General features: G+C 40.1%; 1 protein-coding gene across 2 annotated transcripts in view; it reads left to right on the forward strand.

Moving 5' to 3' along the window:
- The first annotated feature begins 6,328 nt into the window (after positions 1-6,328).
- Positions 6,329-23,769, forward strand: part of LOC137249608 (uncharacterized) — a 154,302-nt gene continuing 136,861 nt past the window's right edge. Inside the window, exons 1-2 of one of the 2 annotated variants that reach the window (XR_010952455.1) lie at positions 6,329-6,442; positions 6,840-6,997. The gene's annotated coding sequence lies outside the window, so the exon portion shown is untranslated. The remainder of the gene's footprint in view (positions 6,443-6,839; positions 6,998-23,769) is intronic. The other variant, XR_010952456.1, reaches the window with a different exon arrangement.

Consider the following 23,769-nt stretch of genomic DNA (forward strand, 5'->3'; position numbering starts at 1 on the left):
AGCACGATATTATGATTGGCTCGAGTGGCTTCATCGGCCACGTTTTGTGCTGTGGGTATCCAGCGCCAATCGGACTCGTGAGTAGCGGCTAAGATTTCGGCGATTCTATGCTGCACGAAGGGCTTATATTTACGATGTTTGCTTCGAATCCATTTGATCACTGTTCCCGAATCACTCCAAAGAAAACATTGGTCGATTTTGAAAGAATGTGCTTCTCGCACAGCTTGTTGAAGACGAGCTCCTAAAACTGCGGCCTGCAGCTCTAATCGCGGTATGGTCAAAGTTTTTAGTGGAGCGCACTTTGATTTCGCGCAGATGAATGTGACCTCTATCTCCCCTTGGGCATTCCTTGCTCTCCAATATGTGACAGCAGCAAAGGCATTTTCGCTAGCGCCGATGAATACGTGTAACTGTAGAGATTTCGGCGCACCATTTCGGAAATAGAAGCGAGGGCAGGCGTACTCCATTACCGCTGGCAGTAGCTTTCGCCATCTTTCCCATGATTCGGCTATGTTTGCTGGGAGTGGGTCATCCCAATGTGTTTCGTGCCTCCACACTTCTCGCATCACTAACTTTGCTCCTATCACGAAGTTACCTAGAAATCCCAGTGGGTCGAATATGGACATAACCACACTGAGAAGTTCCCTCTTTGTAGGGCACCTACCTCCGTTCACTACCGCCTCGCTTACTTTGTTAAACTTCAGTCCAAACTTAAAACAGTCCGTTGTACAGTGCCAATGTAACCCAAGAACTCTCTCAGTCTGCAGTCCATCTTTTAATCCGATGGCCTTGTCGACGTCCATTCCACCCAATGCTGCAATCACTTCCTCCGAGTTTGACGTGAAATTACGGAGTTCAAAGTCGCCATTCTTGTGGATCTCCCTTACTTGGTTTGCAACGGTTATAGCTTCCTTTGCTGAGTCGAAACTATCTACCAAGTCATCCACATAGTGATTTTCCAAGATCGCAGTCACGGCCCGTGACGTATAACGATTGTCATCGACGTGTTCCAACGCATTTCGCGTCTTAACATAATGAGCCGCGCAAGGGGAGCACGCAGCTCCAAACGTAATGACACACATTTCGTATATATCGGGTGGTTGGCCAGAGTCACCACTGCGCCACAGAAAGCGCTGGGCACACCTATCTTCCGGACGTATTAATATCTGGTGAAACATTTCCTTAATGCCGCCACACAGGCCCACCGCTCGTTCACGAAAGCGGAAGAGAATCGAAGGCAAAGGCTTATACTCCTGCGGTCCCTTAAGTAAGCAGCTATTCAAGGAGATACCATTGACGTGGGCGGCGGCATCGAACACGAATCGAAGTTTTCCAGGCTTGTTCGGATTTGGTACGGCAAAATGGGGCAGGTACCAGGTACGCGGCGATGACCAGATAGATTCCGACGTAGTGAGTTTACGTGCGTAACCCTTCCCTATATAGCTATCAATGATTTCTTTATACGCTTTAGCAAACTCGGCATCGCAGTTCATTTCAACGCTCTTTAGCCTCTTGAGCGCCATATTGTAACTGTTCGGCAACTGAATATTATCATCCTTCCATATAAGTCCCGTCTGATATCTTCGTCCAAAACGACAAGTTGTCGACTCCAAGATAGATCGTGCGCGGATGTCGGCGTCGCTTTCGATTGGTGACGATGGTCTAACGCCAAAACTTTCGGTCTCGAAAAAATCGGCAACCATGTTATGAAGCACTTCATCTGGGTTACATTTCAAAAAAAGACATGTAGCTATAGAAGGAGGGGATTTGCTGACAGGACCAAACACTACCCAACCCAGTTCTGTTTTGGCTACAAACGGGCCGTGTTTCCTCATCGTGATGATTTTTGAACCTATGCCCAAGTGGCAGTTATCAATCCCGATGAGAAGTCGAGGTGTGGCTCCTGAGTGCGGCTGCACTGGCAGTTGACTTGCTTCCTTGTCGTCCATTTCCAGGTCACTCCAACTAAGGCTTTGTGTTTGCAGCTTTAGATTACGTATGGCATGGACCTGTCGCAGCTTGTGTTTTTTGTTCATACCAGCACCGCTTATTTGTAATTCGACTAAGGTGGCGGGCTCATGAACCGAATGCCCCCAAACCATTGAACGTTCAGACTGTAAGGCCGTCCTACTAGGTTTAACTCCTTTACGAGGCTGTCTTCCATCATCGTTATAGATGAACCTTCATCTAGTAAGGCATATGTATCCACGCGGCGTTGCTTTCCATACAGTGTGACAGGGAGAATGCGGTAGAGTAACTTAATCTTCGGCGAGTTGGTAGAACAGCTTAAAACGGTCGCTCCCTTATCGCTAAGCGGCTGCTGCCGAGCATTGTTTAGTGGCGAAGTAGATCTGGACGTAACAAGGGAGGCGCTTCGTGACGACGATGTTGATGGAGCTGGCGGACGCTCTGACCGAGACTCATGAAGTAATTTATGATGTGCTCTACTGCATCCATCGATGCCGCAAACCTTTCGCCTTCTGCAATTGCTGGTGATGTGACCCCCATTTAGGCAGGCAAAACATAATCGTCGAGATTTAACTAGGGTCCATCGATCGGCTACTGTGGCTCCAGTGAGGCGTTTGCACTCTGATGGCTTGTGTTGACCTTGGCAAATAGGACAACTCCGCAGAGTAGTATCATCTACATTGAGGACTGTACGGCGTTTAGGTTCACGAGCAGCGAGTTGACAGTCATCATTGATGGTGCATATGACATTGACGAGTGAGGTTAGCCAGTCGCTAAAATGTATTATTGTGGCTCGAGCAGGTATGGTGGCTGCATGCCGACCCCACTCAATGCGTTTGCTCATGGGTAACTTGGCGATAAGTTCGTCGAGTAGCATAGGGTTGGCGATATGATGCTCGGCACCGGCAGATTCCAAAAGTGCGCAGATGTTTTTTACCTTCATTGCAAATGATATAACTTTCCCTAACATACTCTCAGAGATTGGTGCTATCTCTTTAACTTGCGCTAACTGGCTACGAACCAGCTGCTCTGGTCGTCCAAATCTAAACTTCAACTGTTCTAGAATGCAATTTACATTGTTAGGGTGGATGAGTAGTGACTTGAACGTTTCACGTGCATCACCCTTAAGGCACTTTTGGAGACGCTGGTTATTTTCGAAGTTGCTATATCTGTATGCAGCCGTCGACTCTACGAAAGATGCATAAAACATAGGCCAGTCCTCAGCCCTACCGCTAAACTCAGGCAAATCTAACAATTTTTTGGGAGGGTTCAAATTATATGGTACATACTGTACGTTATTGCAAGCCCCACTGACTTGAGGCGTCGACGTCGGAGCGGCTGACGACTGAGCTGAAAATAAATTATTTGAATGTAGCGCGGAGGTATAGCGCAAATCATAAGGTATTGCATTGGGTTGACAAAAATTGTATAAATTTCTAGAATTGGGCGGAGGTACACAAGGGGCTTCGATAAATGGCGTAGAGGCATTCGACTGTGTGCTAGTTGGCATTGGCGACGGCTCAATCCGCGTTGACTGTGGTAGCACTGGAGGTGCTTGCGTTGACTGCGGCAGCATTAGCTGCGACTGCGCGACGACGCTGCTGGCGTAGGTAACAGCAGAACTGCCGTTATGCAATCCCGTTGACCGAAGGCAATAGTTCTGGGACTCCCGTTCTTGTAACTGTACCTGAGTGGCTTTCAGATGGAGCTCCAACATGGCTATACGTTTTTCCATCTCGTCGTAGTTATGACCACCGTGGTTACTTTGGGCATGGCTTGGCGTCGGCGAAGTACCCGTGGTTATAACCGTTTGGCTGGCTGAGGCAATTGGGGCTCCATCATAGATGTGTACTGGTTCAGTTACCGCGGACTTACCAGGGGCACTGTATACCTGTATTTCTGAACGTGTCCTTGTGGCAGATTCAGATATGCTGGGCGGCGTTTCCGTTATTGGGGATAATGTGGCGTTCTTATCCATATTGTTACTACTATTCATAAGGCGAGCACTTCTGCGTGGCGGTGTGTGCAACATATGTAGCAGGTGTATTGAAGCAGTTAATACAGAAGCGTGGCTATTAAATTACATATATGTAGAGGCAGACCCGTGGCTTAACTACGCAGATTCGTGGCTCTAAATTTATTAATTACCAGAATCTTTGTTTGATATATATGGCACAAATAGCAACGTATTTACTGCTTTGTGGCGGCGATGTTGGGAAATATAGGCAGAAATATGCATACATACATTTACCTTGCGTTGCGAAGTGGTGTTACGACTTTGCTAGCGCTGCGACGTTCCTGGCTGAGACGGCGACGTTGACGTAGCGTTGTAGTGGCTTTCACGGTGGTGTGTTACTGGCGTTAAAATGGCAAACAATTACAACATTGATATCCACCTGTTGAACATTTAACGGAGAATATTTTTTTGGCAATAAAAATGAGGGCTGCTGTTATTGGCAAAGTATTACGGGCATGGCGTTGCTGATGTGACGGGCGCAGTAAGCGCAGCCCATTTGGTCAACAGCGAAATAAAGTTTGTAGCGAAATAAAGTTTGATGTCGTTGGCCCAGGCTTGCGAATTTAACGCACCCAGTTGTGAACAATTGATGTTGGTTTATTAGATGGTAGGTTGGATGGGTGGATGGGTGGTTTATTTCTAAATCAGGTTACAGGTTAATAAAATCACATTACAAAACAAAATGACAAATTTTCTACTTACCGCTGTGTGCCTTATCCGACTGCTTGCCAACGAATGGCGGTTTTTCATATTACAAAATGGGACTTGGCAGACAGCGGCGAGTTTATATTACAAGGTTACCAGATCATAAAATTGACTACTAAAATTATTGAACACAGGGCGTTCTGCAACACCGCTAATTTATTTATATATGTAATACCTGCCAAGATTTCAAGGGTTTTTTATTTCGCCCTGCAGAACTTTTTCATTTTCTTCTACTTAATATGGTAGGTGTCACAACCATTTTACAAAGTTTTTTTCTAAAGTTATATTTCGCGTCAATAAACCAATCCAATTACCATGTTTCATCCCTTTTTTCGCATTTGGTATAGAATTATGGCATTTTTTTCATTTTCGTAATTTTCGATATCGAAAAAGTGGGCGTGGTCATAGTCGGATTGCGTTCATTTTTTATACCAAGATAAAGTGAGCTCAGATAAGTACGTGGACTAAGTTTAGTAAAGATATGTCGGTTTTTGCTCAAGTTATTGTGTTAACGGCCATGCGGAAGGACATACGGACGACTGTGTATAAAAACTGGGCGTGGCTTCAACCGATTTCGCCCATTTTCACAGAAAACAGTTAACGTGATAAAATCTATGCCCCTACCAAATTTCAAAAGGATTGGTAAATTTTTGTTTGACTTATGGCATTAAAAGTATCCTAGACAAATTAAATGAAAAAGGGCGGAGCCACGCCCATTTTGAAATTTTCTTTTATTTTTGTATTTTGTTGCACCATATCATTGTTGGAGTTGAATGTTGACATAATTTACTTATATACTGTAAAGATATTAAATTTTTTGTTAAAAATTTACTTAAGAAAAATTTTTGTTTTTAAAGTGGGCGTGGTCCTTCTCCGATTTTGCTAATTTTTATTAAGCGTATATACAGTAATAGGAGTAACGTTCCTGACAAATTTCATATTGATATCTTCAACGAATGCCAAATTACAGCTTGCAAAATTTTTAAATTACCTTCTTTTAAAAGTGGGCGGTGCCACGTCCATTGTCCAAAATTTTACTAATTTTCTATTCTGCGTCATAAGTTCAACTCACCTACCAAGTTTCATCGCTTTAGCTGTCTTTGGTAATAAATTATTGTACTTTTTCGGTTTTTCGAAATTTTCGATACCGAAAAAGTGGGCGTGGTTATAGTCCGATATAGTTCATTTTAAATAGCGATCTGAGATGAGTGCTCAGGAACCTACATACCAAATTTCATCAAGATATCTCAAAATTTACTCAAGTTATCGTGTTAACGGACGGACGGACGGACATGGCTCAATCAAATTTTTTTTTCGATCCTGATGATTTTGATATATGGAAGTCTATATCTATCTCGATTCCTTTATACCTGTACAACCAACCGTTATCCAATCAAACTTAATATACTCTGTGAGCTCTGCTCAACTGAGTATAAAAATTGCTTCAATTCATTCTAAGTTTGAAGTTCCTTTATATTTACAAACGCACCATCTTTGGCGGTTGTGGCAATATTCGATTTTGCATTTAAACTCATTTACATGAGAAATTTCATTGTGACACGTTCACTAGCAACTCTGCTGCGCTATGTTCGTGATGCTGGTTTCCGCTAGCTGCTAGTTTCGGTTACGCCGCGAAGCTTTAAACACGTGCGCTCAATCGCGAAGTGATTAACAAATTGAAGTTCAGTGAAAATTGTGTCAAATAGTGTAAAAGAATGATTATTATTATAAAATATTGATAATAAAATGTATGTAAGTAGCTATATCAGAATGTAAAATATATCCGTGCAAGGCATTTTTATAAGAAAACTGTAAAGTTGAAAAGCTGCATCAGTTCAACAAATGGTTGTTCTGAAAAAATATATATGTACGTGTGTGGGCGAGTGTGAATGTAGGTATGCACATTAGACTGTTTTATAAGCAAACGTAAATTCTGTGATTTTCCTCTAATTTTTTTTACAATCGCAAGATGGATATCTTTGCAAATCAATTATTCAGTGCAGGCACTGACACGAATCAATGCGCATACCTAAATATATACGTGAATATGTATATAAAAGTGTTGAAATGCTGATTAAAAAGCGTTGTTGCATTAAATGTTAGAAAAAAGTGTGTTAATAAATGTTTTTCGATTTAATAAAATATTAAGTAATAATGCAGTCACTTTATTCGAGGTAGCGAGCAAAGAAAATGTGTGTTAGTGTGCATGCAAATGAAGGGAAAGTGGCTTAATAAAATGGGAAGCCTAATTTTTAGAAATATGGAAGTCACGCACTCAAGAAGAGAGGGTTGATTTATTCCAGTAAGGTGAGTAGTTATTTATTTGACTCTCACACTTTTCAAAACAAATCATAATCTATACATATATATAAAAAGGGGGCTCATTTTCCACGTAAAGGTTTGGAGCACAAACGGGTGAGGGGATCTTGACCAAACTTACATACGTGTTATGTAGAGGTCCCTCGATTGCTTTGGTTCTTAAATTTTTAAAATCAGACACAATAGGGTCTTGAAACCCAAAACATGGACCCGGGTATTTTTCAAAATATGGATGTACAATATGGATATCAAATGAATGATGCTGATGAAGGCCTTAGTACAAAGGTAAATGATTGCAATATCTCAACCCGCTTACGAGATATGGGCCAAAATGTGGTTCAGGGGTATTATCTGTATTATGAATAAAACAAAATTCTCGTGGTACACTGTTTGTAGTTGAACTCCTTCGAAACGGCTCGACCGATTTTCATAAAATTGTGGGAGCATATTGAGTAGGTTTGAGAATTCGTCATACAAATAAAAACACCAGAAGATATTTTTTTCTAAAAAAAAAACAAATTATATGAAAAATAGGTAAGATTTTATGCCACTTATATTTTTTATACAAAATTTCTGTTTTTTTATTCTTTTATGAAACAGCATTCAAAAATACTTACAACTATTTTGGACTGGGACTGGAAATAAAGGATATATACAAGAATAAAAAACTAGAGAGAAGAAAAACGAGAGAAGGAGAAAGAGACTGAGAAAGAGATAGAGTTAGACGAAGATAGAGAAAGGTATAGATGGAGCGGGGGAGGGAGAAGAAGAGGGAGCTAGCGTAAAAATATGGGATGGAAAAGACGGATACGGAGAAAGAGACTCAGAAAGATTAGTGTGTAAAAAATCTTGAAGAGTGGAGAGAGGAGAGAGGGGGAGGGAGAGTAAGAGATAATAACTTCGTAAAATTAATGCAGATAGACCAAAGCTAGAGCAGAACAATGTCTGCCGGGTCCGCTAGTATATATATATATTTATTTCTTTGTGCTTGTGTTTGTGATTGAACTCATTCTAAGCAACTAGAGCGATTTTAATGAAATTTTATGATTGTGTTCAAGTGGACTTGAGGTTGCTTTAGATTCACAATGTGGTCCTTTTTCCTTTCATATCTTTCCGGAAAGTCCGCCAAGGGTCGACCTGTTCTTGAAAAATATAATTTATGGTGCGGTTTGCTTGAAATTTCGCATTGGGGTACCTCCTTGCCTAGCTTGTTATTTGTGAAAGACCTATTTCCGATAATCTAACCAGATTTTTCAGAAAGGGGCTTCCGAATAATCTCATAAGTATTCTAGCTAGATCCGACCATTTACACAGAAAGTGCTCCATAGTATTGTTGGTAGTTACGTCTATACAACTTTTGCAGTGGCGGAATACCTATCTTTTCACTATGCATGCACAAATACCGATGACTGGTGCAGACCGCTATACGTTTATGGGTGTCGGCTCAAGATCTACTCAGTAGAATATCTGTCCTTCTGTTATTGTAGTCTGGCCATGTCTCCTAAAATTGCACAGTTAGAAGTATTCTTTCACTTGAGCTGAGCTTTGTACATAAAAAAAGAAATATTTCGAGTTTCCCTTTTGGCTATCCCTAGGAGTATGCCTTCCTCGACGCTGGTTATTCTTTCATTTCCATCCGCTGTTCCCCCATGCGCCAGCTCATCCGCTACCTAATTTCTTTCGATTCTCTTATGACCCAGAACCCATATAACGGATAATTCTAGAGTGTCCGTTAATGTAGCTATAAGGTGCTTGAATGCTCCCACTAGCTTAGAGCTAGCTTTATTGCTGCATGGCTGCAGAAGAGATACCTTTCCAGTTATGTTCAAGAGCTTGAATGATTTACAGGCTTGCCTAATCGCTAGGCCTTCCGCCTGAAACACACTATACTTTGACGATAGTTTGAATGACGTGGATATCACTAGCGAATGCAAATAGATTCCAGCCCCCATGCCTGAGTCAATTTTCGAGTCGTCGGTGTGGATTTGTATACCGTGCGATTTGGGGGGATAATAATCTATTTGGGAACTGAATTTCCTCACCGGAAGTAAAATAAAGATATGCCCTGAGAGTCGCTGAGTCTCAGTGCGATTTAGGCCGATGCACACCGTATGTGCATGTCTATCGGAAGAAGGTTTGATAAGGGGTATTTAATTTTGTGACTTCTTCCAAAACTCAAGTTTCTGAGTGCTTATAATGTTTTACTTACCTGTTTCAGCAATGCCAGATCCAATGTGCAAAATCCTTTCACGTCTATCGTAAGTCCTTTATGTTGGCATTATATTGCAAAATTTGAGACAAGATCATTGTAGATTTTATTACCGAAAGGTTTTGCCAACTTGTTGATGAGACAACTTATTTTAGCGTTCTGTGGAGATACGACGGATAAGAAACTCAAATGAACCAACCACAACAGCGCCACCATACTCACATTTCTACGCGCCCTATCGCCAAACACCAATAGCGTTGTCATCATAGTACCCAATCTTAACATGGTCATCATATTGTAGAAGAATTGCATGGGATTTGATTTATTCTTCGCGATTATAATACACCAAAAAAGATTGCTCACCAATGTAAAAAACGTAGTGAAGATCAACACTATGGCGGACCAACCATAACAATTGCTCACACTTTCATGTAACTCGCACAGACGTCCCTGTATAAGACGCAACGAATTCAAACGTTCATATTCCCACAATGTATAGGGTTGCCAAACGGCACTGGTATATTTATATTTGGTACGATTAGCACACACTAACACTTGAAGCGCATCAATCATATATGAGGAACGTAGAGTTTGCCGTTCAATTGCTTGTATGATTTGCACATAACGCATACGTTGCACAACCATTAGGGGCGCGGCTTGATAGAAAACCGGAGATTTATAGCCTACGAATGCAATTCCCAAATGTATGACATCGTAAATGATGTGTAAGATTACATGATAAGAAGCATTTAGCCACACTTTCAACTCCATTCCGCTAATGTCCACTTGTTTTTGCAACAACTCATCCAACTCACGTTCCAGCGCAATACTCGCCGACATTTTTTTGCCTTCAACATTACTTCGCATATGGTTACCACATTTGTGAAAATGTTAAAAAAATATAACACATTGCCCACCATAAAACTGACCTTTTCATAAACGGTCATCATTAGAGATAATAATAGCTTAGTTGCAGGTCCAGCTAGCCAAGCAAGCCAGCCCAAGCGGAGCATTGTCGTAAGCCATGATAGATGTGGTAGTGGTATAAGGAGGGTTATGTACATTTGTACTAAAACATAGTTACGTATTAAAAATGCGCAAATCTGCTGATAGTACATTATGTTGAGGTGACGTTACAGATACTGGCTCTCTGTCTAGGTCACTAGCTTAATAACTTCTGAATTTTTTCGACTGATACCACAGACCTAAGTGGTTGCATGACTTAGCTAAAATCAAAATGTGCATGATTTGGAAATGTGAAATCCATTAAAGTTTATCAGTAAGTCATCTAACCCAGCGAATGGGTAGTAACCCAGTAACAAAAGAATAAGGCCGCCACCAATGAAACATTTTGTTTGGCCCTCAAAAACCCAATTAAACCAAAAATTGTGAGCACTTGAACAAAAAACTACGGAGAACTGTGTGGGAGTTTTTTCCCTCATTCTCTTCACAGAACCTCATCCAAGCATAACTGCTAGGAAAAATCCAGGACAGTGCTCGGCTTTAGAGAGTGTATGTAATTACTTGCTAATTTTAGCGATCCGAGTCTTCGTTTCGCGATGGCATTGCATTCGAGAAGGATGTGTTCTGCAGTCTAATCCTCGCGGTCACAGAACCGACGCAGGTTATAAGTCCATATACCTAGTGTGCATAGTGACCTGTGAGTATGCTAGTTAAAACTCTAAGGATACTTTTTTGGGAGATAAATAATGTCTTCATATCGCTTTGTGTTATATTCTCCCATCAGTGCCTTTGTCTGCCGTAATGCTGGAATATGACGCCATTGTTCTATGAGGCATGTCACCTCTTGCTTGAATTCTTCCCTTACTGTGTTAGACCCCATCACCATGATGAGCTCAGGCCCTATAGTGCTTCAGTCCAGCCCACCCGCTTCCTCGTCCCTAACCACCCCTCTCTGTCCCTGTACCGAAGCCAAAATACTGTTGTTATTAGCTCCTAAACGATTCAAATTTCCCACGCTCTTAAGGACTGTTTATGATCTAGTCTCTGCTGACGACATTGCCTTGAGTCCGGCCTGGCTGTCGCTCAGTATAACGATTATCTTATTAGTGTAGTCTCGTTGTAGGTTGATCTCAGCACGGGTTAATTTTATGACGTTGACCTCGGTATGAAAAATGTTCAGATAATATCCGAGGGGTATGGATATCTTAGTTCTAAGGCTGTAGATCCCCGCCCGGTGCCCTCTGGTGTCCTTGAGCCATCGGTATACATGAGGGTGCGTCTCCGGTGGAGCACTTTTTGTCTAGAGCGATATCACCAGTGGTTTCCTGCTGGAAGTACAAGCTAAAACTAATTTACTGCTTGCTTTACTAAATCTCTGTCGTTGCGCTCACACGACATACATATGTGTGAACGCCGAATAGTTTTCCTCTCGAGTGCACCACTGTTCTAAAGGAAATGGGTTTTAAGAGCTGCACGTTCTCTCGAGTAGATACAAAACAACAAATACTTTTATTAATAATTATAAAGAGCTGGGGGTTTCATGCCAATTTTATTTAATACAATTCTTGGTTACATTATCTCCACTCAGATGAAACTGTATTAAGATTATAAGGTAGGTTGTTGTAGCCCCAGTGATCTAAAATGAGAAAAATGGGAAAAGAAAATAAAAGCGTATTATAGAAGAGGTTTCGAATGAAGTCTTTTCATGCCAAGGGCTATTGGTTTTTGATACATGATACTAAGAACTTCAGCCTCTCTACGCTGTATACTTACTTATTTTATTCATCTTGGGTTCTTACCGTATATAGGAGTGAAGTATTGACGTCAAAGAATCCCGCGGCGGAGACTGTCATCTTTTGATGTAATAGCTCCAAGGAGAACTGCTCGATCTGCAAACGACGAATCATAGGGATCTTTATAATACATCTTATAAACAAAAATGCACGTTCAAAGTTCTTAGCCACTCATACCTAATTTTGACGATAGGTGTCGAAGTCGCCCATCATATTTTATTCATCGTACGACCATCTGTCCAGCAAGGCAGGCTCAGCGGTCTAATATTGAATAATGGGGAAGGCGTTGAAATACAGCCGAATATATCCCCGAATATATAACCACCACCTCTCCGTGGCTGCAAATCATTCAGCATGAACGATAAACTGCTGTGTTATATAGTCGCGTGCTATGGAGTCCGGCTAAGCCCTCACACCATCGACGAGTGCCTACCCTAGTAAGGATTCTATGACTAACTTCAAGTTTATCACCGGATGATTTTGTGCGATATCATTTCGGGACTTTTTCTTGAGTTTTTTAGGATGTGGCTCAATTTCTTTATCTTCATTCTCTATCAGAGCCGAAAGTAGGCTTAATCATTCAGTTTCTGAATTTAAGGAGAGTCTATAGGAGAGTTATAAAAAGCTGGAGATTCTTTAGCTGTCCTTTAAGCCGTAGTATGCTATCACAGAATCACTGCTTAGCCGTAAAATCAGAGTTTCGACCAAATTAACTCTAGGTCATCTTTAAAAAGACCTTTTATCAAACATGTTCTGAGTGGGTAAGTTACTCTAATGATTTCTACGTCTTTTTCTATTTTTCAGAGGGACAGGGGACAGAGCGACTTAATAATCGGAATAGAACCGATAAATTTTCTGACTTACCGCAGTGTTGTGGTTGTCATTGTCAACATTCCATTCAATGCGATGTAGGCCCAATGCAAGTTCAGTTGTGTTTAAAAAAAGAATTGAAATTTTTTTTATTAGTCGAATTTTTTCCGATACTTTTTACTCACCTTTAGTGATAAATCATCGCAGAGTAGTATCAACGTGACAAGATTAAAAATATGCGGTACGAAGAGTAAAACGCCACTAGTCGTTTGTAATATCTCCTCCATTGTAGATGAGTTGCTGTAGAAATTTAAGAAAACCCAATACAAATTCGCAGTTATCGATATAAAATCGTTGATAACATTTGCGCATATCGAATAACCATAATTCTCATTCAACAGCAACAATAATTCCCACAAACGATTGTAAAGATCACGAGTGATGTTAAGACGATGCAGATCTGCGTTTTCCAAGCAAGTACCGCGATATTGTGGATACTCGGAGGATATAAAGTCTGTCGACAGATCATGATTTAGCTTTTGAATCCCATGCAATAGATCAAGCTCATGCAAGGTAAGAACCAATTTCACCAAACGTTGACGTAACACGGACAGGAAACATGCAATTTTAAAATATCGTAAGCCGACAATAAGGAATGGCACTAGATATAAGATGAAATATACAGAAAGGAAACTTTCTTTGGAAAAAGTTTGTGCTATAATGATAAAAGAATCGATGGTTATGTACAAAGTAGCCATGATGGTACCCCAACGTAATAGATAACGGTGTAAGTGGCTGGAAAGTAAGAAAATGCATTTACACGAAGATTTTCCAGATACTCAACGACGGCATAGTTCGGTCTAGAAAAACAAATGTCTCTTAACACGTTGGTTGCCTGCGTATCACTGGTGATTATATCAGGATCTATTAAAAAATTGAAAATATCGAATGGCGCTACTATCGCTAGTTTTAAAGCTCTAGCACAATCAAAATTATAACCGGAACTCTTGTATGGAGATATCGATGATACTGTAACGAATTTAGGGAAATTCCGCTTATTTCAAACCTTTTGCTAACGTTCGATTCGCTAAACTGTTGAATAAATCACTCCAATATTCCGTATTGCAAACTGGTCTTTATTTAGCTTACTTTAAAGTAGTACTTCACAACCAATACCGTGCTTAAATCAAAATTTGATTACTGACTACTCAGCTTGCGCTGCTTTTATACTCTCCTTTGCTTCAGTTTCATATTTCTACTAAAGTCTAGACGTTTCGTCTTCTAGAACTGCTGTATCTCCTGCTTGGTAATTGAGCTATATAATGGGTATATATGTGTGAGTAACAACTTCGGCTGATGACTACATCTGTGTGTGAGGTATTTCTTTGTTGCCTTGTACATAAGTGTGGCTTCTTCATGTTATTGTTGTTGCGTGATTATTAACTAGCCTAGTGATGTCAACATTCGCCACAATACATTGTTGTATGATCACTGGTGATACTCTGGCAGCCAACGTGTTAACGTCGCTCTTTACTCACCGATTATCTACATCCCCATTCAACCAACGCACATACATTCGATCGATTTCTCGCACCCGTTCCACGAATTCGGCGAAGTGATGACGATTTATGAATACTTCTGTGACAATAACTAAGTGTACGATTCTTATACCAGAAAATTGTATAAAATCAACGGTATCATCAAGCCTAGTATTTCCCGTTGGAAACTCGTTCTTACCAAATATGCTGTAAAGCAGAAAACTGACAGATAATAACCAAGAGCAAATGCTATAACATTCGAGTAGACGTGAACTATAGAGTTTGCCATTTTTACGGTTTTGCATGTATACTGAGAGAGCACTAAATTGAAGGAAGCGGTGCAAAAAAGCGAGGACGCCGACAATATCCATGGTTAGCTGTTATTCTATTCATGGGAACTGGAATGAAATAAAAGTGTATTAGAAAGGATAGAGACGGTGGGCATGGTTTCCTATGACAAAAAAGAAATTTGCAAAACAGTAGAGGATATGTTCATAGTCATTCTATTGGGTTGAAATACTTGAGAAGTTTGACAGCCCTGACTTGTTTGGGTTCTGATATTCTTTTGCTGAAAGATTGTACAAGAAATTTCATCTACTACGCAAGATTACAGCTGTGTAGTCCAATGCTCAGTGCATACGGGAATAATCTGGATAAGCGCCTACCATAAATAGTGTGGAGTGTAAAGCAGGCTCTAAGCAGCATAGAGTCAAAACACGCAGGGAGTTAAACAAAAATAATCGGTTATTTAGCTGTGCCGCTTTGATCCGTCCTTGAGAACTGAGAAATCAAATTTCCGGGCACAAGTGTGCACCCCTTAGCTCTGTAAAGTTGGCACCTACTTGGGCGAATAATTAAAAAAACCATATCTCATTCGTTTGTCCAACGTTTGTCCATGTTTGTCCAGGAAAAATTTTCATTTGTCCACCTTTTGTTAAAAAGTTATAACAAAAAAATTTTTTTTTTCGAAAAAACCCAAAAAAGTTTTTGGTTCGCTTTATTGTGCTAAATCGTTTGCCCATCGTTTGTCCATGTTTGTCCAGGAGAAATTTTCGTTTGTCCACCTTTTGTTAAAAAGTTTTTTCAAAAAAACAAAAATCGTGTGTGAAGTTGGCACCTCCATTTACGAGTAATTAAGAAAACCAAATGACATTCGTTTGTCCATCGTTTGTCCACGTTTGTCCAGGAAAAATTTTCGTTTGTCCACCTTTTGTTAAAAAGTTATAACAAAAAATTTTTTTTTTCGAAAAAACCCAAAAAAATTGTTGTTTCGCTTTATTGTGCTAAATCGTATGTCCGTCGTTTGCCCATCGTTTGTCCATGTTTGTCCAGGAGAAATTTTCGTTTGTCCACCTTTTGTTAAAAAGTTATTTCAAAAAAACAAAAATCGTGTGTGAAGTTGGCACCTCCATTTACGAGTAATTAAAAAAACCAAATGCCATTCGTTTGTCCATCGTTTGTCCACGTTTGTCCAGGAAAAATTTTCGTTTGTCCACCTTTTGTTAAAAAGTTATAACAAAAAATTTTTTTTTCGAAAAAACACAAAACAATTTTTGTTTCGCTTTATTGTGCTAAATCGTATGTCCGTCGTTTGCCCATCATTTGTCCATGTTTGTCCAGGAGAAATTTTCGTTTGTCCACCTTTTGTTAAAAAGTTATTTCCAAAAAACAAAAATCGTGTGTGAAGTTGGCACCTCCATTTACGAGTAATTAAAAAAACCTAATGCCATTCGTTTGTCCACGTTTGTCCAGGAAAAATTTTCGTTTGTCCACCTTTTGTTAAAAAGTTATAACAAAAACATTTTTTTTCGAAAAAACCCAAAAAATTTTTTGTTTCGCTTTATTGTGCTAAATCGTATGTCCGTCGTGTGCCCATCGTTTGTCTATGTTTGTCCAGGAAAAATTTTCGTTTGTCCACCTTTTTTTGAAAAGCTATTTCAAAAAAAACAAAAATCGTGTGTGAAGTTGGCACCTCCATTTACGAGTAATTAAAAAAACCTAATGCCATTCGTTTGTCCACGTTTGTCCACGTTTGTCCAGGAAAAATTTTTGTTTGTCCACCTTTTGTTAAAAAGTTATAACAAAAACATTTTTTTTCGAAAAAAACCCAAAAAATTTTTTGTTTCGCTTTATTGTGCTAAATCGTATGTCCGTCGTTTGCCCATCGTTTGTCCATTTTTGTCCAGGAGAAATTTTCGTTTGTCCACCTTTTGTTAAAAAGTTATTTCAAAAAAACAAAAATCGTGTGTGAAGTTGGCACCTCCATTTACGAGTAATTAAAAAAACCAAATGCCATTCGTTTGTCCATCGTTTGTCCAGGAAACATTTTCGTTTGTCCACCCTTTTTTAAAAAGCTATTTCAAAAAAAAACAAAAATCGTGTGTGAAGTTGGCACCTCCATTTACGAGTAATTAAAAAAACCTAATGCCATTCGTTTGTCCACGTTTGTCCAGGAAAAATTTTCGTTTGTCCACCTTTTGTTAAAAAGTTATAACAAAAACATTTTTTTTCGAAAAAACCCAAAAAATTTTTTGTTTCGCTTTATTGTGCTAAATCGTATGTCCGTCGTTTGCCCATCGTTTGTCTATGTTTGTCCAGGAAAAATTTTCGTTTGTCCACCTTTTTTTGAAAAGCTATTTCAAAAAAAACAAAAATCGTGTGTGAAGTTGGCACCTCCATTTACGAGTAATTAAAAAAACCTAATGCCATTCGTTTGTCCACGTTTGTCCACGTTTATCCAGGAAAAATTTTCGTTTGTCCACCTTTTGTTAAAAAGTTATAACAAAAACATTTTTTTCGAAAAAAACCCAGAAAATTTTTTGTTTCGCTTTATTGTGCTAAATCGTATGTCCGTCGTTTGCCCATCGTTTGTCCATTTTTGTCCAGGAGAAATTTTCGTTTGTCCACCTTTTGTTAAAAAGTTATTTCAAAAAAACAAAAATCGTGTGTGAAGTTGGCACCTCCATTTACGAGTAATTAAAAAAACCAAATGTCATTCGTTTGTCCATCGTTTGTCCAGGAAACATTTTCGTTTGTCCACCCTTTTTTAAAAAGCTATTTCAAAAAAAAACAAAAATCGTGTGTGAAGTTGGCACCTCCATTTACGAGTAATTAAAAAAACCTAATGCCATTCGTTTGTCCACGTTTGTCCAGGAAAAATTTTCGTTTGTCCACCTTTTGTTAAAAAGTTATAACAAAAACATTTTTTTTCGAAAAAACCCAAAAAATTTTTTGTTTCGCTTTATTGTGCTAAATCGTATGTCCGTCGTTTGCCCATCGTTTGTCTATGTTTGTCCAGGAAAAAGTTCTTTTGTCCACCTTTTTTTAAAAAGTTATTTCAAAAAAACAAAAATCGTGTGTGAAGTTGGCACCTCCATTTAAAAGTAATTAAAAAAACCTAATGCCATTCGTTTGTCCACGTTTGTCCAGGAAAAATTTTCGTTTGTCCACCTTTTGTTAAAAAGTTATAACAAAAACATTTTTTTTCGAAAAAAACCCAAACAATTTTTTGTTTCACTTTGTTGTGCTAAATCGTATGTCTGTCGTTTGCCCATCGTTTTCCCATGTTTGTCCAGGAAAAATTTTCGTTTCTCCACCTTTTTTAAAAAAGTTATTTCAAAAAAACAAAAATCGTGTGTGAAGTTGGCAGCACCATTTACGAGTAATTAAAAAAACCTAATGCCATTCGTTTGTCCACGTTTGTCCAGGAAAAATTTTCGTTTGTCCACCTTTTGTTAAAAAGTTATAACAAAAACATTTTTTTTCGAAAAAAACCCAAAAAATTTTTTGTTTCACTTTGTTGTGCTAAATCGTATGTCTGTCGTTTGCCCATCGTTTGCCCATGTTTGTCCAGGAAAAATTTTCGTTTGTCCACCTTTTTTTAAAAAGCTATTTCAAAAAAAAAACAAAAATCGTGTGTGAAGTTGGCACCTCCATTTACGAGTAATTAAAAAAACCTAATGCCATTCGTTTGTCCACATTTGTCCAGGAAAAATTTTCGTTTGTCCACCTTTTGTTAAAAAGTTATAACAAAAACATTTTTTTTCGAAAAAAACCCAAACAATTTTTTGTTTCACTTTGTTGTGCTAAATCGTATATCTGTCGTCTGCCCATCGTTTGCCCATGTTTGTCCAGGAAAAATTTTCGTTTCTCCACCTTTTTTAAAAAAGTTATTTCAAAAAAACAAAAATCGTGTGTGAAGTTGGCAGCACCATTTACGAGTAATTAAAAAAACCTAATGCCATTCGTTTGTCCACGTTTGTCCAGGAAAAATTTTCGTTTGTCCACCTTTTGTTAAAAAGTTATAACAAAAACATTTTTTTTCGAAAAAAACCCAAAAAATTGTTTGTTTCACTTTGTTGTGCTAAATCGTATGTCCTTAGTTTGCCCATCGTTTGTCCATGTTTGTCCAGGAGAAATTTCGTTTGTCCACCTTTTGTTAAAAAGTTATTTCAAAAAAACAAAAATCGTGTGTGAAGTTGGCACCTCCATTTACGAGTAATTAAAAAAACCTAATGCCATTCGTTTGTCCATCGTTCGCTCATCGTTTGTCCAGGAAAAATTTTGGTTTGTCCACCTTTTGTTAAAAAGTTATAACAAAATTTTTTTTTTTTTGAAAAAACCCAAAAAAATGTTTGTTTCGCTTTATTGTGCTAAATCGTATGTCCGTCGTTTGCGTTAAAAAAACAAAATGGCATTCGTTTGTCCATCGTTTGTCCACGTTTGTCCAGGAAAAATTTTCGTTTGTCCACCTTTTTTTAAAAAGTTATTTCAAAAAAACAAAAATCGTGTGTGAAGTTGACACCTCCATTTACGAGTAATTAAAAAAACCAAATGCCATTCGTTTGTCCATCGTTTGTCCACATTTGTCCAGGAAAAATTCTCGTTTGTCCACCTTTTGTTAAAAAGTTATAACAAAAACATTTTTTTCGAAAAAAACCCAAACAATTTTTTGTTTCGCTTTATTTTGCTAAATCGTATGTCCGTAGTTTGCCCATCGTTTGTCCATGTTTGTCCAGGAGAAATTTTCGTTTGTCCACCTTTTGTTAAAAAGTTATTTCAAAAAAACAAAAATCGTGTGTGAAGTTGGCACCTCCATTTACGAGTAATTAAGAAAACCAAATGACATTCGTTTGTCTATCGTTTGTCCACGTTTGTCCAGGAAAAATTTTCGTTTGTCCACCTTTTGTTAAAAAGTTATAACAAAAAATTTTTTTTTTCGAAAAAACCCAAAAAAATTGTTGTTTCGCTTTATTGTGCTAAATCGTATGTCCGTCGTTTGCCCATCGTTTGTCCATGTTTGTCCAGGAGAAATTTTCGTTTGTCCACCTTTTGTTAAAAAGTTATTTCAAAAAAACAAAAATCGTGTGTGAAGTTGGCACCTCCATTTACGAGTAATTAAAAAAACCAAATGCCATTCGTTTGTCCATCGTTTGTCCACGTTTGTCCACCTTTTGTTAAAAAGTTATAACAAAAACATTTTTTTTCGAAAAAACCCAAAAAATTCGGGATTATTTCGGGATCATTTGGGATACCTACCGGCATCATTTCTGGATGGTTTTTGGGATTCGTCCGGGTCATTTCGGAACTATTAGGGGATCATTTGAGGACCTTTCCGGCATCATTTCTGGATAGTTTTTGGAATCCTTTCGGGATCCCGTCAGGGTCATTTCGGGGCTTTTTCGGGGTCATTTAAGGATGGCTTTCAGGATTCGTCCGGGAACCCGTCAGGGTAATTTCTGGACTTTTCCGAGACTATTTCGGGATCATTTTGGGACCTTCCCAAGATCATTTCTGGATGGATTTCGGGATTTGTCCGGGATGCCCTCAGGGTCATTTTGGGACTATTAGGTGAGCATTTGAGGACCGTTCCGGCATCACTTCTGGATGGTTTTCGGTATCCGTTCAGATTCCCGTCGGAATAATTGCGGGACTTTTTCGGGATCATTGGGGTCCCTTCCAAAATCATTTCTGGATGGTTTTTGGGATTCGTCTGGTATCCCGTCGGGGTAATTTCGGGACTTTTTCTCGACTAATACGGGATCATTTGCGGGCCCTTTCGGTATCATTTCTGGATAGTTGTCGGGATCCGTTCGGGATCCCGTCAGGGTCTTTTCGCAACTATTGGGAGATCATTTGAGGACCTTTCCGGCATCATTTCTGGTTAGTTTTCGGGATCCTTTCCGGGTCCCATCAGGGTCATTTCGGGACTTTTTCGGCATCATTTAAGATTGGTTTTCAGGATTCGTCCGGTATCCGTCAGGGTAATTTCTGGACTTTTCCCAGACTATTTCGGGATAATTTTGGGACCCTCCCAAGATCATTTCTGGATGGATTTCGGGATCTGTCCGGGATGCCGTCAGGGTAATTTTGGGACTATTAGGTGATCATTTGAGGATCTTTTCGGCATCACTTCTGGATGGTTTTCGGTATCCGCTCAGGATCCCGTCGGAATTATTGCGGGACTTTTTCGGGATCATTTGGTGTCCCTTCCGGCATCATTTCTGGCTGGTTTTTGGGATTCGTCCGGCATCCCGTCGGGTTCATTTCGGGACTTTTTCTCGACTAATACGGGATCATTTGCGGGCCCTTTCGGCATCATTTCTAGATAGTTGTCGGGATCCGTTCGGGATCCCGTCAGGGTCTTTTCGGAACTATTAGGTGATCATTTGAGGACATTTCCGGCATCATTTCTGGATAGTTTTCGGGATCCTTTCGGGGTCCAGTCAGGGTCATTTCGGGACTTTTTCGGGATCATTTAGAGATGGCTTTCAGTATTCGTCCGGGAACCCGTCAGGGTAATTTCTGAACTTTTCCGAGACTATTTCGGGATAATTTTGGGACCTTCCCAAGATCATTTCTGGATGGATTTTGGGATCAGTCTGGGATGCCGTCAGGGTCATTTTGGTATTAGGTGATCATTTGAGGACCTTTCCGGCATCACTTCTGTATGATTATCGGTATACGATCAGGATCCCCTCGGAATCATTGCGGGACTTTTTCGGGATCATTTGGGGTCCCTCCCAAGATCATTTCTGGATGGATTTCGGGATCTGTCCGGGATCCCGTCAGGGTCATTTAGGGGTGCGTTCGAGATCCCGTCAGGGTCATTTCGGGACTTCTTCGGGAATATTTCTGGAGGGTTTATGGGATCCGTCCATTACCCCTTAAGGGTCATTTCGGGACTATTAGGTGATCATTTGAGGACCTTTCCGGCATCACTTCTGGATGATTTTCGGTATCCGTTCGGGATCCCGTCGGAATCAATGCGGGACTTTTACGGAATCATTTGGGATTCCTTCCGGCATCATTTCTGGATGGTTTTCGGGATTTGTCCGGGATCCCGTCGGGGTTATTTCGGGACCTTTTCGGGGCTAATACGGGATCATTTGGGGATCCTCTAGGGGTCGTTTCGTGACTTTTTCTGTATTATTTTGGGATCGTTTTGGGACCCTTTCGGCATAATTTCTTGATGGTTTGCCGGATCCATCAGGGTCATTTCGGGACCATTTTGGGATCATTTGGAGACCCTTCCGAGATCATTTCTGGATCCGTCCGGGATGCCGTAGGAGCCATTTCGGGATTTTTTGTTACTTTTCCGGGATAGTTTTTGCACCCTTCCGGGATCATTTCTGGATCTGTGCGGGATCCCATCTGGGTCAATTCCGGACTATTTCGGGATCATTTTGGAATCCTTCCGGAATCATTTCTGTATGGTTTTCGCTATCCATCGTGGATCCCCTCGGAGCCATTTCGGAACTTTTTCTGGAGTTAGTCGGGATAATTTAGGGACCCTTCCTGGATATTTTCTGGATGGTTTCTGAGTTCCGTCCGGGAGCCCGTCAGGGTAATTTCGGAACTTTTTCGGGACTATTTCGGGATCAATTTGGTACCCTTCAGGCATCATTTCTGTGTGGTTATCTGGATAAGTCTAGAATCGTGTCGTTGTCATTTCGGGTTTTTTGGGACTACTTCGGGAACTTTTGGAAACACTTCCGGGGCGTTTCTGGATGGTTTTCGGGATCCGTCCGCGATAGCATCGGGGTCATTTCGTGGCTTTTTCTGGATAATTTCGTTACCATTTTGGGATCCTATCAGGTTATCAGCTCATAAAGTTCTTTTTTTTACTCAAATACAAAAATAAAATGCATTAGACAGAAAAACAATTTTAAACAGATAACTTTATAAGCAGGCTAACGTGAATAGCCCACATATTTCATTTTCTCCTTGCGGACGGGGCCGCGGGTAAAGGCTATCTAATATATATTATAAATGGGAAAGTTTGGATGTTAAGATGTTTGGATGTTTGGATGTTTGGATGTTTGTCCAGACGTTTGTCTTTGTGACTCAATAACGCAAGAACGGCTGGACCGATTTGGATGAAATTTTGCGCACATATAGCCAATAGTCTAGAAGGATCTACTAGCTATATATTTTTCAAAAGGGCGTGGTCCCCGCCCCCTAGGAACAGTTATAATTTAATTATTATATTTTTTCGTCTTTGCGACTGAATCACGCCAGAATGGCTACACGGATTTTGATGAAATTTGGGACACAGACAGTAGTCTACTAGCGAAATTTTTTTCGAACATGGAAAGAGGGGTGGGGGTCCCACGACCCTTCGAGAAATTATTTTTCATAATTTTTACACATTATAACTTTACGTATACTGGCCTTCACCAATATCACAGACTCAAGGGGTCAAATAAATCGAGGGCTTACAAAGTAAGCAGTGACACCCTCCGCCCGCCCCCCTTTATCTCCCCCTCTGGTGTAAAATCCATAAATTGTTATAACTCAATCTAAATTTTCTCCTAAATCAATAGTTTTTGGTATCTGGTACATACAGAACGAGATCTAGACAATTTTGGAGGAACGATCAGTGGTCCTCTCCTCTACTCCCGCCATCCGCCCTCCATCAATTGTTTTTATTAGCACGCTTTTATTAGCTTTACCTGTATGTTTCTATCTAACTTTTTATTCGCTCCAATGCGACTGCTGCCTTATTAACATGGTTTTATAATTAGCTTCACCTTATTTGTAATCCCGTAAGGGTCAGTCGAGACCCTTCCGGGATCATTTCTGGATGGTTTTCGGGATCGGTCCGGGATTACGCCGGGGTAATTTCGGGACTTTTTCGGGACTATTTCGGGATCATTTTGGGACCCTTCCGGGATCATTTCTGTATAGTTTACGGAATCCGTCCGGGATCCCGTCGGGGTTATTTTGGAACATTTTCGGGACTATTAGGGGATGAGTTGTGGACCTTTCCGGCATCATTTCTGGATAATTTTCGGTATCCGTCCGGGATGCCGACGAGGTCATTTCGGGATTATTTCGGGATCATTTGGGATACCTACCGGCATCATTTCTGGATGGTTTTTGGGATTCGTCCGGGATCCCGTCGGGGTCATTTCGGGACTTTTTCTCGACTAATACGGGATCATT

The sequence above is a fragment of the Eurosta solidaginis genome, chromosome 4 (genome assembly GCF_040869045.1).
Source record: "Eurosta solidaginis isolate ZX-2024a chromosome 4, ASM4086904v1, whole genome shotgun sequence".
NCBI lineage: Eukaryota > Metazoa > Arthropoda > Insecta > Diptera > Tephritidae > Eurosta > Eurosta solidaginis.